Source organism: Hoplias malabaricus, unplaced genomic scaffold (genome assembly GCF_029633855.1).
Source record: "Hoplias malabaricus isolate fHopMal1 unplaced genomic scaffold, fHopMal1.hap1 scaffold_305, whole genome shotgun sequence".
NCBI classification, from domain to species: domain Eukaryota; kingdom Metazoa; phylum Chordata; class Actinopteri; order Characiformes; family Erythrinidae; genus Hoplias; species Hoplias malabaricus.
Window position 1 is genome coordinate 1 of NW_027101047.1, and position 14119 is coordinate 14119.

General features: G+C 50.0%; 28 non-coding genes across 28 annotated transcripts; all 28 read left to right on the forward strand.

Annotated features, from left to right (window-relative positions):
* The first annotated feature begins 837 nt into the window (after positions 1–837).
* trnal-aag (transfer RNA leucine (anticodon AAG)) lies at positions 838–919 on the forward strand. The gene has a single exon. It is a non-coding gene; the product is annotated as a tRNA-Leu (tRNA).
* Positions 920–1298: 379 nt separating this feature from the next.
* trnal-uag (transfer RNA leucine (anticodon UAG)) lies at positions 1299–1380 on the forward strand. Its single transcript has one exon. It is a non-coding gene; the product is annotated as a tRNA-Leu (tRNA).
* Positions 1381–1747: 367 nt separating this feature from the next.
* On the forward strand, positions 1748–1829 carry trnal-aag (transfer RNA leucine (anticodon AAG)). The gene has a single exon. It is a non-coding gene; the product is annotated as a tRNA-Leu (tRNA).
* A 379-nt stretch (positions 1830–2208) lies between these two features.
* On the forward strand, positions 2209–2290 carry trnal-uag (transfer RNA leucine (anticodon UAG)). The gene has a single exon. It is a non-coding gene; the product is annotated as a tRNA-Leu (tRNA).
* Positions 2291–2657: 367 nt separating this feature from the next.
* trnal-aag (transfer RNA leucine (anticodon AAG)) lies at positions 2658–2739 on the forward strand. The gene has a single exon. It is a non-coding gene; the product is annotated as a tRNA-Leu (tRNA).
* Positions 2740–3118: 379 nt separating this feature from the next.
* On the forward strand, positions 3119–3200 carry trnal-uag (transfer RNA leucine (anticodon UAG)). Its single transcript has one exon. It is a non-coding gene; the product is annotated as a tRNA-Leu (tRNA).
* A 367-nt stretch (positions 3201–3567) lies between these two features.
* On the forward strand, positions 3568–3649 carry trnal-aag (transfer RNA leucine (anticodon AAG)). The gene has a single exon. It is a non-coding gene; the product is annotated as a tRNA-Leu (tRNA).
* A 379-nt stretch (positions 3650–4028) lies between these two features.
* Positions 4029–4110, forward strand: trnal-uag (transfer RNA leucine (anticodon UAG)). The gene has a single exon. It is a non-coding gene; the product is annotated as a tRNA-Leu (tRNA).
* An 827-nt stretch (positions 4111–4937) lies between these two features.
* On the forward strand, positions 4938–5019 carry trnal-uag (transfer RNA leucine (anticodon UAG)). Its single transcript has one exon. It is a non-coding gene; the product is annotated as a tRNA-Leu (tRNA).
* A 367-nt stretch (positions 5020–5386) lies between these two features.
* Positions 5387–5468, forward strand: trnal-aag (transfer RNA leucine (anticodon AAG)). Its single transcript has one exon. It is a non-coding gene; the product is annotated as a tRNA-Leu (tRNA).
* A 379-nt stretch (positions 5469–5847) lies between these two features.
* trnal-uag (transfer RNA leucine (anticodon UAG)) lies at positions 5848–5929 on the forward strand. The gene has a single exon. It is a non-coding gene; the product is annotated as a tRNA-Leu (tRNA).
* A 367-nt stretch (positions 5930–6296) lies between these two features.
* trnal-aag (transfer RNA leucine (anticodon AAG)) lies at positions 6297–6378 on the forward strand. Its single transcript has one exon. It is a non-coding gene; the product is annotated as a tRNA-Leu (tRNA).
* Positions 6379–6757: 379 nt separating this feature from the next.
* trnal-uag (transfer RNA leucine (anticodon UAG)) lies at positions 6758–6839 on the forward strand. The gene has a single exon. It is a non-coding gene; the product is annotated as a tRNA-Leu (tRNA).
* Positions 6840–7206: 367 nt separating this feature from the next.
* trnal-aag (transfer RNA leucine (anticodon AAG)) lies at positions 7207–7288 on the forward strand. Its single transcript has one exon. It is a non-coding gene; the product is annotated as a tRNA-Leu (tRNA).
* An 828-nt stretch (positions 7289–8116) lies between these two features.
* trnal-aag (transfer RNA leucine (anticodon AAG)) lies at positions 8117–8198 on the forward strand. Its single transcript has one exon. It is a non-coding gene; the product is annotated as a tRNA-Leu (tRNA).
* A 379-nt stretch (positions 8199–8577) lies between these two features.
* Positions 8578–8659, forward strand: trnal-uag (transfer RNA leucine (anticodon UAG)). Its single transcript has one exon. It is a non-coding gene; the product is annotated as a tRNA-Leu (tRNA).
* A 367-nt stretch (positions 8660–9026) lies between these two features.
* Positions 9027–9108, forward strand: trnal-aag (transfer RNA leucine (anticodon AAG)). The gene has a single exon. It is a non-coding gene; the product is annotated as a tRNA-Leu (tRNA).
* A 379-nt stretch (positions 9109–9487) lies between these two features.
* Positions 9488–9569, forward strand: trnal-uag (transfer RNA leucine (anticodon UAG)). Its single transcript has one exon. It is a non-coding gene; the product is annotated as a tRNA-Leu (tRNA).
* A 367-nt stretch (positions 9570–9936) lies between these two features.
* On the forward strand, positions 9937–10018 carry trnal-aag (transfer RNA leucine (anticodon AAG)). The gene has a single exon. It is a non-coding gene; the product is annotated as a tRNA-Leu (tRNA).
* A 379-nt stretch (positions 10019–10397) lies between these two features.
* Positions 10398–10479, forward strand: trnal-uag (transfer RNA leucine (anticodon UAG)). Its single transcript has one exon. It is a non-coding gene; the product is annotated as a tRNA-Leu (tRNA).
* A 367-nt stretch (positions 10480–10846) lies between these two features.
* On the forward strand, positions 10847–10928 carry trnal-aag (transfer RNA leucine (anticodon AAG)). The gene has a single exon. It is a non-coding gene; the product is annotated as a tRNA-Leu (tRNA).
* A 379-nt stretch (positions 10929–11307) lies between these two features.
* Positions 11308–11389, forward strand: trnal-uag (transfer RNA leucine (anticodon UAG)). Its single transcript has one exon. It is a non-coding gene; the product is annotated as a tRNA-Leu (tRNA).
* A 367-nt stretch (positions 11390–11756) lies between these two features.
* On the forward strand, positions 11757–11838 carry trnal-aag (transfer RNA leucine (anticodon AAG)). The gene has a single exon. It is a non-coding gene; the product is annotated as a tRNA-Leu (tRNA).
* Positions 11839–12217: 379 nt separating this feature from the next.
* Positions 12218–12299, forward strand: trnal-uag (transfer RNA leucine (anticodon UAG)). Its single transcript has one exon. It is a non-coding gene; the product is annotated as a tRNA-Leu (tRNA).
* A 367-nt stretch (positions 12300–12666) lies between these two features.
* Positions 12667–12748, forward strand: trnal-aag (transfer RNA leucine (anticodon AAG)). Its single transcript has one exon. It is a non-coding gene; the product is annotated as a tRNA-Leu (tRNA).
* A 379-nt stretch (positions 12749–13127) lies between these two features.
* trnal-uag (transfer RNA leucine (anticodon UAG)) lies at positions 13128–13209 on the forward strand. The gene has a single exon. It is a non-coding gene; the product is annotated as a tRNA-Leu (tRNA).
* A 367-nt stretch (positions 13210–13576) lies between these two features.
* trnal-aag (transfer RNA leucine (anticodon AAG)) lies at positions 13577–13658 on the forward strand. Its single transcript has one exon. It is a non-coding gene; the product is annotated as a tRNA-Leu (tRNA).
* A 379-nt stretch (positions 13659–14037) lies between these two features.
* On the forward strand, positions 14038–14119 carry trnal-uag (transfer RNA leucine (anticodon UAG)). Its single transcript has one exon. It is a non-coding gene; the product is annotated as a tRNA-Leu (tRNA).

Genomic DNA, 14119 nt, shown 5'->3' on the forward strand with positions numbered 1-14119 from the left:
ACCCTGCCAAAGAAGGTTTTGAAGAAACCACCATCCAAGCTGTTGAGCAGCTTATACTCAAATTGGCGCCCTCTGTTGCTCTTTTCAACAGCAGCAACTTGGAAGAGTCGGCTTGACGTTTCTTCAATTCCTTCAAGTTCTCCAATATTCAAAGGGCGTAGGATGGCCCAAGCTGGCCGAACCAACGGAGAACACATCAAAAGAATGCCCAACACGCAGGCGGCCGTATAAAGCAAACCATAAAGCCGCGTCGGCCAGTCCGAAGTCTTAGGAATCTAGCGCTTCTTAGTCTGCATCTGCCAATAGATGACTTGACTGAGATTCTCTAGCTCGCGTGTTACGCCCCCTTCTGTTTTGGCTAGGAATAAGAGGGCCGGGGCTTCTCGGCGGTAGTGTGGCCGAGTGGTCGAAGGCGCTGGATTTAGGCTCCAGTCTCTGTGGAGGCGTGGGTTTGAATCCCACCACTGCCAGCGAAGCTTTTGTGAAGATGTTGGCTCGGTCCATCCTTGGAAAAGCGCCATGTTGAAAATGTCTGTGGCAAGACCTTGCGTGTACGATGTTGGTGTAGTATCAATGAACGGCAGATGTCCTTGTGGTGGGCTTTTGTTAGACTGATTTCCACATCCTCTGTGTTCACTGGGCGTCTGTTTTATTAATTTTTGTAAAAGATCAGTTGCTTAGTAAATGATCTCAAAAGTTATATTGTTCTCACCAATGCAGTGCGGCACGAGGTTGACCCCAAATATGTCCGCCGATAGAAGAAGAAAAGCAGACACTTTAGCGTCCAAGTGGATAAACTATGCCGTTGCCATTGCAGTGCGAAAGCCGTACGAAGCCGGTAGCGTGGCCGAGCGGTCTAAGGCGCTGGATTAAGGCTCCAGTCTCTTCGGAGGCGTGGGTTCAAATCCCACCGCTGCCAAAGAAGGTTTTGAAGAAACCACCATCCAAGCTGTTGAGCAGCTTATACTCAAATTGGCGCCCTCTGTTGCTCTTTTCAACAGCAGCAACTTGGAAGAGTCGGCTTGACGTTTCTTCAATTCCTTCAAGTTCTCCAATATTCAAAGGGCGTAGGATGGCCCAAGCTGGCCGAACCAACGGAGAACACATCAAAAGAATGCCCAACACGCAGGCGGCCGTATAAAGCAAACCATAAAGCCGCGTCGGCCAGTCCGAAGTCTTAGGAATCTAGCGCTTCTTTGTCTGCATCTGCCAATAGATGACTTGACTGAGATTCTCTAGCTCGCGTGTTACGCCCCCTTCTGTTTTGGCTAGGAATAAGAGGGCCGGGGCTTCTCCGAGGTAGTGTGGCCGAGTGGTCGAAGGCGCTGGATTTAGGCTCCAGTCTCTGTGGAGGCGTGGGTTCGAATCCCACCACTGCCAGCGAAGCTTTTGTGAAGATGTTGGCTCGGTCCATCCTTGGAAAAGCGCCATGTTGAAAATGTCTGTGGCAAGAGCTTGCGTGTACGATGTTGGTGTAGTATCAATGAACGGCAGATGTCCTTGTGGTGGGCTTTTGTTAGACTGATTTCCACATCCTCTGTGTTCACTGGGCGTCTGTTTTATTAATTTTTGTAAAAGATCAGTTGCTTAGTAAATGATCTCAAAAGTTATATTGTTCTCACCAATGCAGTGCGGCACGAGGTTGACCCCAAATATGTCCGCCGATAGAAGAAGAAAAGCAGACACTTTAGCGTCCAAGTGGATAAACTATGCCGTTGCCATTGCAGTGCGAAAGCCGCACGAAGCCGGTAGCGTGGCCGAGCGGTCTAAGGCGCTGGATTAAGGCTCCAGTCTCTTCGGAGGCGTGGGTTCAAATCCCACCGCTGCCAACGAAGGTTTTGAAGAAACCACCATCCAAGCTGTTGAGCAGCTTATACTCAAATTGGCGCCCTCTGTTGCTCTTTTCAACAGCAGCAACTTGGAAGAGTCGGCTTGACGTTTCTTCAATTCCTTCAAGTTCTCCAATATTCAAAGGGCGTAGGATGGCCCAAGCTGGCCGAACCAACGGAGAACACATCAAAAGAATGCCCAACACGCAGGCGGCCGTATAAAGCAAACCATAAAGCCGCGTCGGCCAGTCCGAAGTCTTAGGAATCTAGCGCTTCTTTGTCTGCATCTGCCAATAGATGACTTGACTGAGATTCTCTAGCTCGCGTGTTACGCCCCCTTCTGTTTTGGCTAGGAATAAGAGGGCCGGGGCTTCTCGGAGGTAGTGTGGCCGAGTGGTCGAAGGCGCTGGATTTAGGCTCCAGTCTCTGTGGAGGCGTGGGTTCGAATCCCACCACTGCCAGCGAAGCTTTTGTGAAGATGTTGGCTCGGTCCATCCTTGGAAAAGCGCCATGTTGAAAATGTCTGTGGCAAGAGCTTGCGTGTACGATGTTGGTGTAGTATCAATGAACGGCAGATGTCCTTGTGGTGGGCTTTTGTTAGACTGATTTCCACATCCTCTGTGTTCACTGGGCGTCTGTTTTATTAATTTTTGTAAAAGATCAGTTGCTTAGTAAATGATCTCAAAAGTTATATTGTTCTCACCAATGCAGTGCGGCACGAGGTTGACCCCAAATATGTCCGCCGATAGAAGAAGAAAAGCAGACACTTTAGCGTCCAAGTGGATAAACTATGCCGTTGCCATTGCAGTGCGAAAGCCGTACGAAGCCGGTAGCGTGGCCGAGCGGTCTAAGGCGCTGGATTAAGGCTCCAGTCTCTTCGGAGGCGTGGGTTCAAATCCCACCGCTGCCAAAGAAGGTTTTGAAGAAACCACCATCCAAGCTGTTGAGCAGCTTATACTCAAATTGGCGCCCTCTGTTGCTCTTTTCAACAGCAGCAACTTGGAAGAGTCGGCTTGACGTTTCTTCAATTCCTTCAAGTTCTCCAATATTCAAAGGGCGTAGGATGGCCCAAGCTGGCCGAACCAACGGAGAACACATCAAAAGAATGCCCAACACGCAGGCGGCCGTATAAAGCAAACCATAAAGCCGCGTCGGCCAGTCCGAAGTCTTAGGAATCTAGCGCTTCTTTGTCTGCATCTGCCAATAGATGACTTGACTGAGATTCTCTAGCTCGCGTGTTACGCCCCCTTCTGTTTTGGCTAGGAATAAGAGGGCCGGGGCTTCTCGGAGGTAGTGTGGCCGAGTGGTCGAAGGCGCTGGATTTAGGCTCCAGTCTCTGTGGAGGCGTGGGTTCGAATCCCACCACTGCCAGCGAAGCTTTTGTGAAGATGTTGGCTCGGTCCATCCTTGGAAAAGCGCCATGTTGAAAATGTCTGTGGCAAGAGCTTGCGTGTACGATGTTGGTGTAGTATCAATGAACGGCAGATGTCCTTGTGGTGGGCTTTTGTTAGACTGATTTCCACATCCTCTGTGTTCACTGGGCGTCTGTTTTATTAATTTTTGTAAAAGATCAGTTGCTTAGTAAATGATCTCAAAAGTTATATTGTTCTCACCAATGCAGTGCGGCACGAGGTTGACCCCAAATATGTCCGCCGATAGAAGAAGAAAAGCAGACACTTTAGCGTCCAAGTGGATAAACTATGCCGTTGCCATTGCAGTGCGAAAGCCGCACAAAGCCGGTAGCGTGGCCGAGCGGTCTAAGGCGCTGGATTAAGGCTCCAGTCTCTTCGGAGGCGTGGGTTCAAATCCCACCGCTGCCAAAGAAGGTTTTGAAGAAACCACCATCCAAGCTGTTGAGCAGCTTATACTCAAATTGGCGCCCTCTGTTGCTCTTTTCAACAGCAGCAACTTGGAAGAGTCGGCTTGACGTTTCTTCAATTCCTTCAAGTTCTCCAATATTCAAAGGGCGTAGGATGGCCCAAGCTGGCCGAACCAACGGAGAACACATCAAAAGAATGCCCAACACGCAGGCGGCCGTATAAAGCAAACCATAAAGCCGCGTCGGCCAGTCCGAAGTCTTAGGAATCTAGCGCTTCTTAGTCTGCATCTGCCAATAGATGACTTGACTGAGATTCTCTAGCTCGCGTGTTACGCCCCCTTCTGTTTTGGCTAGGAATAAGAGGGCCGGGGCTTCTCGGCGGTAGTGTGGCCGAGTGGTCGAAGGCGCTGGATTTAGGCTCCAGTCTCTGTGGAGGCGTGGGTTCGAATCCCACCACTGCCAGCGAAGCTTTTGTGAAGATGTTGGCTCGGTCCATCCTTGGAAAAGCGCCATGTTGAAAATGTCTGTGGCAAGAGCTTGCGTGTACGATGTTGGTGTAGTATCAATGAACGGCAGATGTCCTTGTGGTGGGCTTTTGTTAGACTGATTTCCACATCCTCTGTGTTCACTGGGCGTCTGTTTTATTAATTTTTGTAAAAGATCAGTTGCTTAGTAAATGATCTCAAAAGTTATATTGTTCTCACCAATGCAGTGCGGCACGAGGTTGACCCCAAATATGTCCGCCGATAGAAGAAGAAAAGCAGACACTTTAGCGTCCAAGTGGATAAACTATGCCGTTGCCATTGCAGTGCGAAAGCCGCACGAAGCCGGTAGCGTGGCCGAGCGGTCTAAGGCGCTGGATTAAGGCTCCAGTCTCTTCGGAGGCGTGGGTTCAAATCCCACCCTGCCAAAGAAGGTTTTGAAGAAACCACCATCCAAGCTGTTGAGCAGCTTATACTCAAATTGGCGCCCTCTGTTGCTCTTTTCAACAGCAGCAACTTGGAAGAGTCGGCTTGACGTTTCTTCAATTCCTTCAAGTTCTCCAATATTCAAAGGGCGTAGGATGGCCCAAGCTGGCCGAACCAACGGAGAACACATCAAAAGAATGCCCAACACGCAGGCGGCCGTATAAAGCAAACCATAAAGCCGCGTCGGCCAGTCCGAAGTCTTAGGAATCTAGCGCTTCTTAGTCTGCATCTGCCAATAGATGACTTGACTGAGATTCTCTAGCTCGCGTGTTACGCCCCCTTCTGTTTTGGCTAGGAATAAGAGGGCCGGGGCTTCTCGGCGGTAGTGTGGCCGAGTGGTCGAAGGCGCTGGATTTAGGCTCCAGTCTCTGTGGAGGCGTGGGTTCGAATCCCACCACTGCCAGCGAAGCTTTTGTGAAGATGTTGGCTCGGTCCATCCTTGGAAAAGCGCCATGTTGAAAATGTCTGTGGCAAGACCTTGCGTGTACGATGTTGGTGTAGTATCAATGAACGGCAGATGTCCTTGTGGTGGGCTTTTGTTAGACTGATTTCCACATCCTCTGTGTTCACTGGGCGTCTGTTTTATTAATTTTTGTAAAAGATCAGTTGCTTAGTAAATGATCTCAAAAGTTATATTGTTCTCACCAATGCAGTGCGGCACGAGGTTGACCCCAAATATGTCCGCCGATAGAAGAAGAAAAGCAGACACTTTAGCGTCCAAGTGGATAAACTATGCCGTTGCCATTGCAGTGCGAAAACCGTACGAAGCCGGTAGCGTGGCCGAGCGGTCTAAGGCGCTGGATTAAGGCTCCAGTCTCTTCGGAGGCGTGGGTTCAAATCCCACCGCTGCCAAAGAAGGTTTTGAAGAAACCACCATCCAAGCTGTTGAGCAGCTTATACTCAAATTGGCGCCCTCTGTTGCTCTTTTCAACAGCAGCAACTTGGAAGAGTCGGCTTGACGTTTCTTCAATTCCTTCAAGTTCTCCAATATTCAAAGGGCGTAGGATGGCCCAAGCTGGCCGAACCAACGGAGAACACATCAAAAGAATGCCCAACACGCAGGCGGCCGTATAAAGCAAACCATAAAGCCGCGTCGGCCAGTCCGAAGTCTTAGGAATCTAGCGCTTCTTTGTCTGCATCTGCCAATAGATGACTTGACTGAGATTCTCTAGCTCGCGTGTTACGCCCCCTTCTGTTTTGGCTAGGAATAAGAGGGCCGGGGCTTCTCGGAGGTAGTGTGGCCGAGTGGTCGAAGGCGCTGGATTTAGGCTCCAGTCTCTGTGGAGGCGTGGGTTCGAATCCCACCACTGCCAGCGAAGCTTTTGTGAAGATGTTGGCTCGGTCCATCCTTGGAAAAGCGCCATGTTGAAAATGTCTGTGGCAAGAGCTTGCGTGTACGATGTTGGTGTAGTATCAATGAACGGCAGATGTCCTTGTGGTGGGCTTTTGTTAGACTGATTTCCACATCCTCTGTGTTCACTGGGCGTCTGTTTTATTAATTTTTGTAAAAGATCAGTTGCTTAGTAAATGATCTCAAAAGTTATATTGTTCTCACCAATGCAGTGCGGCACGAGGTTGACCCCAAATATGTCCGCCGATAGAAGAAGAAAAGCAGACACTTTAGCGTCCAAGTGGATAAACTATGCCGTTGCCATTGCAGTGCGAAAGCCGCACAAAGCCGGTAGCGTGGCCGAGCGGTCTAAGGCGCTGGATTAAGGCTCCAGTCTCTTCGGAGGCGTGGGTTCAAATCCCACCGCTGCCAAAGAAGGTTTTGAAGAAACCACCATCCAAGCTGTTGAGCAGCTTATACTCAAATTGGCGCCCTCTGTTGCTCTTTTCAACAGCAGCAACTTGGAAGAGTCGGCTTGACGTTTCTTCAATTCCTTCAAGTTCTCCAATATTCAAAGGGCGTAGGATGGCCCAAGCTGGCCGAACCAACGGAGAACACATCAAAAGAATGCCCAACACGCAGGCGGCCGTATAAAGCAAACCATAAAGCCGCGTCGGCCAGTCCGAAGTCTTAGGAATCTAGCGCTTCTTAGTCTGCATCTGCCAATAGATGACTTGACTGAGATTCTCTAGCTCGCGTGTTACGCCCCCTTCTGTTTTGGCTAGGAATAAGAGGGCCGGGGCTTCTCGGCGGTAGTGTGGCCGAGTGGTCGAAGGCGCTGGATTTAGGCTCCAGTCTCTGTGGAGGCGTGGGTTCGAATCCCACCACTGCCAGCGAAGGTTTTGTGAAGATGTTGGCTCGGTCCATCCTTGGAAAAGCGCCATGTTGAAAATGTCTGTGGCAAGACCTTGCGTGTACGATGTTGGTGTAGTATCAATGAACGGCAGATGTCCTTGTGGTGGGCTTTTGTTAGACTGATTTCCACATCCTCTGTGTTCACTGGGCGTCTGTTTTATTAATTTTTGTAAAAGATCAGTTGCTTAGTAAATGATCTCAAAAGTTATATTGTTCTCACCAATGCAGTGCGGCACGAGGTTGACCCCAAATATGTCCGCCGATAGAAGAAGAAAAGCAGACACTTTAGCGTCCAAGTGGATAAACTATGCCATTGCCATTGCAGTGCGAAAGCCGTACGAAGCCGGTAGCGTGGCCGAGCGGTCTAAGGCGCTGGATTAAGGCTCCAGTCTCTTCGGAGGCGTGGGTTCAAATCCCACCGCTGCCAAAGAAGGTTTTGAAGAAACCACCATCCAAGCTGTTGAGCAGCTTATACTCAAATTGGCGCCCTCTGTTGCTCTTTTCAACAGCAGCAACTTGGAAGAGTCGGCTTGACGTTTCTTCAATTCCTTCAAGTTCTCCAGTATTCAAAGGGCGTAGGATGGCCCAAGCTGGCCGAACCAACGGAGAACACATCAAAAGAATGCCCAACACGCAGGCGGCCGTATAAAGCAAACCATAAAGCCGCGTCGGCCAGTCCGAAGTCTTAGGAATCTAGCGCTTCTTTGTCTGCATCTGCCAATAGATGACTTGACTGAGATTCTCTAGCTCGCGTGTTACGCCCCCTTCTGTTTTGGCTAGGAATAAGAGGGCCGGGGCTTCTCGGAGAAAGTGTGGCCGAGTGGTCGAAGGCGCTGGATTTAGGCTCCAGTCTCTGTGGAGGCGTGGGTTCGAATCCCACCACTGCCAGCGAAGCTTTTGTGAAGATGTTGGCTCGGTCCATCCTTGGAAAAGCGCCATGTTGAAAATGTCTGTGGCAAGAGCTTGCGTGTACGATGTTGGTGTAGTATCAATGAACGGCAGATGTCCTTGTGGTGGGCTTTTGTTAGACTGATTTCCACATCCTCTGTGTTCACTGGGCGTCTGTTTTATTAATTTTTGTAAAAGATCAGTTGCTTAGTAAATGATCTCAAAAGTTATATTGTTCTCACCAATGCAGTGCGGCACGAGGTTGACCCCAAATATGTCCGCCGATAGAAGAAGAAAAGCAGACACTTTAGCGTCCAAGTGGATAAACTATGCCGTTGCCATTGCAGTGCGAAAGCCGCACGAAGCCGGTAGCGTGGCCGAGCGGTCTAAGGCGCTGGATTAAGGCTCCAGTCTCTTCGGAGGCGTGGGTTCAAATCCCACCGCTGCCAAAGAAGGTTTTGAAGAAACCACCATCCAAGCTGTTGAGCAGCTTATACTCAACTTGGCGCCCTCTGTTGCTCTTTTCAACAGCAGCAACTTGGAAGAGTCGGCTTGACGTTTCTTCAATTCTATCAAGTTCTCCAATATTCAAAGGGCGTAGGATGGCCCAAGCTGGCCGAACCAACGGAGAACACATCAAAAGAATGCCCAACACGCAGGCGGCCGTATAAAGCAAACCATAAAGCCGCGTCGGCCAGTCCGAAGTCTTAGGAATCTAGCGCTTCTTTGTCTGCATCTGCCAATAGATGACTTGACTGAGATTCTCTAGCTCGCGTGTTACGCCCCCTTCTGTTTTGGCTAGGAATAAGAGGGGCGGGGCTTCTCGGAGGTAGTGTGGCCGAGTGGTCGAAGGCGCTGGATTTAGGCTCCAGTCTCTGTGGAGGCGTGGGTTCGAATCCCACCACTGCCAGCGAAGCTTTTGTGAAGATGTTGGCTCGGTCCATCCTTGGAAAAGCGCCATGTTGAAAATGTCTGTGGCAAGAGCTTGCGTGTACGATGTTGGTGTAGTATCAATGAACGGCAGATGTCCTTGTGGTGGGCTTTTGTTAGACTGATTTCCACATCCTCTGTGTTCACTGGGCGTCTGTTTTATTAATTTTTGTAAAAGATCAGTTGCTTAGTAAATGATCTCAAAAGTTATATTGTTCTCACCAATGCAGTGCGGCACGAGGTTGACCCCAAATATGTCCGCCGATAGAAGAAGAAAAGCAGACACTTTAGCGTCCAAGTGGATAAACTATGCCGTTGCCATTGCAGTGCGAAAGCCACACGAAGCCGGTAGCGTGGCCGAGCGGTCTAAGGCGCTGGATTAAGGCTCCAGTCTCTTCGGAGGCGTGGGTTCAAATCCCACCGCTGCCAAAGAAGGTTTTGAAGAAACCACCATCCAAGCTGTTGAGCAGCTTATACTCAACTTGGCACCCTCTGTTGCTCTTTTCAACAGCAGCAACTTGGAAGAGTCGGCTTGACGTTTCTTCAATTCCTTCAAGTTCTCCAATATTCAAAGGGCGTAGGATGGCCCAAGCTGGCCGAACCAACGGAGAACACATCAAAAGAATGCCCAACACGCAGGCGGCCGTATAAAGCAAACCATAAAGCCGCGTCGGCCAGTCCGAAGTCTTAGGAATCTAGCGCTTCTTTGTCTGCATCTGCCAATAGATGACTTGACTGAGATTCTCTAGCTCGCGTGTTACGCCCCCTTCTGTTTTGGCTAGGAATAAGAGGGCCGGGGCTTCTCGGAGGTAGTGTGGCCGAGTGGTCGAAGGCGCTGGATTTAGGCTCCAGTCTCTGTGGAGGCGTGGGTTCGAATCCCACCACTGCCAGCGAAGCTTTTGTGAAGATGTTGGCTCGGTCCATCCTTGGAAAAGCGCCATGTTGAAAATGTCTGTGGCAAGAGCTTGCGTGTACGATGTTGGTGTAGTATCAATGAACGGCAGATGTCCTTGTGGTGGGCTTTTGTTAGACTGATTTCCACATCCTCTGTGTTCACTGGGCGTCTGTTTTATTAATTTTTGTAAAAGATCAGTTGCTTAGTAAATGATCTCAAAAGTTATATTGTTCTCACCAATGCAGTGCGGCACGAGGTTGACCCCAAATATGTCCGCCGATAGAAGAAGAAAAGCAGACACTTTAGCGTCCAAGTGGATAAACTATGCCGTTGCCATTGCAGTGCGAAAGCCGCACGAAGCCGGTAGCGTGGCCGAGCGGTCTAAGGCGCTGGATTAAGGCTCCAGTCTCTTCGGAGGCGTGGGTTCAAATCCCACCGCTGCCAAAGAAGGTTTTGAAGAAACCACCATCCAAGCTGTTGAGCAGCTTATACTCAAATTGGCGCCCTCTGTTGCTCTTTTCAACAGCAGCAACTTGGAAGAGTCGGCTTGACGTTTCTTCAATTCCTTCAAGTTCTCCAATATTCAAAGGGCGTAGGATGGCCCAAGCTGGCCGAACCAACGGAGAACACATCAAAAGAATGCCCAACACGCAGGCGGCCGTATAAAGCAAACCATAAAGCCGCGTCGGCCAGTCCGAAGTCTTAGGAATCTAGCGCTTCTTAGTCTGCATCTGCCAATAGATGACTTGACTGAGATTCTCTAGCACGCGTGTTACGCCCCCTTCTGTTTTGGCTAGGAATAAGAGGGCCGGGGCTTCTCGGCGGTAGTGTGGCCGAGTGGTCGAAGGCGCTGGATTTAGGCTCCAGTCTCTGTGGAGGCGTGGGTTCGAATCCCACCACTGCCAGCGAAGCTTTTGTGAAGATGTTGGCTCGGTCCATCCTTGGAAAAGCGCCATGTTGAAAATGTCTGTGGCAAGAGCTTGCGTGTACGATGTTGGTGTAGTATCAATGAACGGCAGATGTCCTTGTGGTGGGCTTTTGTTAGACTGATTTCCACATCCTCTGTGTTCACTGGGCGTCTGTTTTATTAATTTTTGTAAAAGATCAGTTGCTTAGTAAATGATCTCAAAAGTTATATTGTTCTCACCAATGCAGTGCGGCACGAGGTTGACCCCAAATATGTCCGCCGATAGAAGAAGAAAAGCAGACACTTTAGCGTCCAAGTGGATAAACTATGCCATTGCCATTGCAGTGCGAAAGCCGCACGAAGCCGGTAGCGTGGCCGAGCGGTCTAAGGCGCTGGATTAAGGCTCCAGTCTCTTCGGAGGCGTGGGTTCAAATCCCACCGCTGCCAAAGAAGGTTTTGAAGAAACCACCATCCAAGCTGTTGAGCAGCTTATACTCAAATTGGCGCCCTCTGTTGCTCTTTTCAACAGCAGCAACTTGGAAGAGTCGGCTTGACGTTTCTTCAATTCCTTCAAGTTCTCCAATATTCAAAGGGCGTAGGATGGCCCAAGCTGGCCGAACCAACGGAGAACACGTCAAAAGAATGCCCAACACGCAGGCGGCCGTATAAAGCAAACCATAAAGCCGCGTCGGCCAGTCCGAAGTCTTAGGAATCTAGCGCTTCTTTGTCTGCATCTGCCAATAGATGACTTGACTGAGATTCTCTAGCTCGCGTGTTACGCCCCCTTCTGTTTTGGCTAGGAATAAGAGGGCCGGGGCTTCTCGGCGGTAGTGTGGCCGAGTGGTCGAAGGCGCTGGATTTAGGCTCCAGTCTCTGTGGAGGCGTGGGTTCGAATCCCACCACTGCCAGCGAAGCTTTTGTGAAGATGTTGGCTCGGTCCATCCTTGGAAAAGCGCCATGTTGAAAATGTCTGTGGCAAGAGCTTGCGTGTACGATGTTGGTGTAGTATCAATGAACGGCAGATGTCCTTGTGGTGGGCTTTTGTTAGACTGATTTCCACATCCTCTGTGTTCACTGGGCGTCTGTTTTATTAATTTTTGTAAAAGATCAGTTGCTTAGTAAATGATCTCAAAAGTTATATTGTTCTCACCAATGCAGTGCGGCACGAGGTTGACCCCAAATATGTCCGCCGATAGAAGAAGAAAAGCAGACACTTTAGCGTCCAAGTGGATAAACTATGCCGTTGCCATTGCAGTGCGAAAACCGCACGAAGCCGGTAGCGTGGCCGAGCGGTCTAAGGCGCTGGATTAAGGCTCCAGTCTCTTCGGAGGCGTGGGTTCAAATCCCACCGCTGCCAAAGAAGGTTTTGAAGAAACCACCATCCAAGCTGTTGAGCAGCTTATACTCAAATTGGCGCCCTCTGTTGCTCTTTTCAACAGCAGCAACTTGGAAGAGTCGGCTTGACGTTTCTTCAATTCCTTCAAGTTCTCCAATATTCAAAGGGCGTAGGATGGCCCAAGCTGGCCGAACCAACGGAGAACACATCAAAAGAATGCCCAACACGCAGGCGGCCGTATAAAGCAAACCATAAAGCCGCGTCGGCCAGTCCGAAGTCTTAGGAATCTAGCGCTTCTTTGTCTGCATCTGCCAATAGATGACTTGACTGAGATTCTCTAGCTCGCGTGTTACGCCCCCTTCTGTTTTGGCTAGGAATAAGAGGGCCGGGGCTTCTCGGAGGTAGTGTGGCCGAGTGGTCGAAGGCGCTGGATTTAGGCTCCAGTCTCTGTGGAGGCGTGGGTTCGAATCCCACCACTGCCAGCGAAGCTTTTGTGAAGATGTTGGCTCGGTCCATCCTTGGAAAAGCGCCATGTTGAAAATGTCTGTGGCAAGAGCTTGCGTGTACGATGTTGGTGTAGTATCAATGAACGGCAGATGTCCTTGTGGTGGGCTTTTGTTAGACTGATTTCCACATCCTCTGTGTTCACTGGGCGTCTGTTTTATTAATTTTTGTAAAAGATCAGTTGCTTAGTAAATGATCTCAAAAGTTATATTGTTCTCACCAATGCAGTGCGGCACGAGGTTGACCCCAAATATGTCCGCCGATAGAAGAAGAAAAGCAGACACTTTAGCGTCCAAGTGGATAAACTATGCCGTTACCATTGCAGTGCGAAAGCCGCACGAAGCCGGTAGCGTGGCCGAGCGGTCTAAGGCGCTGGATTAAGGCTCCAGTCTCTTCGGAGGCGTGGGTTCAAATCCCACCGCTGCCAAAGAAGGTTTTGAAGAAACCACCATCCAAGCTGTTGAGCAGCTTATACTCAACTTGGCGCCCTCTGTTGCTCTTTTCAACAGCAGCAACTTGGAAGAGTCGGCTTGACGTTTCTTCAATTCCTTCAAGTTCTCCAATATTCAAAGGGCGTAGGATGGCCCAAGCTGGCCGAACCAACGGAGAACACATCAAAAGAATGCCCAACACGCAGGCGGCCGTATAAAGCAAACCATAAAGCCGCGTCGGCCAGTCCGAAGTCTTAGGAATCTAGCGCTTCTTAGTCTGCATCTGCCAATAGATGACTTGACTGAGATTCTCTAGCTCGCGTGTTACGCCCCCTTCTGTTTTGGCTAGGAATAAGAGGGCCGGGGCTTCTCGGCGGTAGTGTGGCCGAGTGGTCGAAGGCGCTGGATTTAGGCTCCAGTCTCTGTGGAGGCGTGGGTTCGAATCCCACCACTGCCAGCGAAGCTTTTGTGAAGATGTTGGCTCGGTCCATCCTTGGAAAAGCGCCATGTTGAAAATGTCTGTGGCAAGAGCTTGCGTGTACGATGTTGGTGTAGTATCAATGAACGGCAGATGTCCTTGTGGTGGGCTTTTGTTAGACTGATTTCCACATCCTCTGTGTTCACTGGGCGTCTGTTTTATTAATTTTTGTAAAAGATCAGTTGCTTAGTAAATGATCTCAAAAGTTATATTGTTCTCACCAATGCAGTGCGGCACGAGGTTGACCCCAAATATGTCCGCCGATAGAAGAAGAAAAGCAGACACTTTAGCGTCCAAGTGGATAAACTATGCCGTTGCCATTGCAGTGCGAAAGCCGCACGAAGCCGGTAGCGTGGCCGAGCGGTCTAAGGCGCTGGATTAAGGCTCCAGTCTCTTCGGAGGCGTGGGTTCAAATCCCACCGCTGCCAAAGAAGGTTTTGAAGAAACCACCATCCAAGCTGTTGAGCAGCTTATACTCAAATTGGCGCCCTCTGTTGCTCTTTTCAACAGCAGCAACTTGGAAGAGTCGGCTTGACGTTTCTTCAATTCCTTCAAGTTCTCCAATATTCAAAGGGCGTAGGATGGCCCAAGCTGGCCGAACCAACGGAGAACACGTCAAAAGAATGCCCAACACGCAGGCGGCCGTATAAAGCAAACCATAAAGCCGCGTCGGCCAGTCCGAAGTCTTAGGAATCTAGCGCTTCTTTGTCTGCATCTGCCAATAGATGACTTGACTGAGATTCTCTAGCTCGCGTGTTACGCCCCCTTCTGTTTTGGCTAGGAATAAGAGGGCCGGGGCTTCTCGGAGGTAGTGTGGCCGAGTGGTCGAAGGCGCTGGATTTAGGCTCCAGTCTCTGTGGAGGCGTGGGTTCGAATCCCACCACTGCCA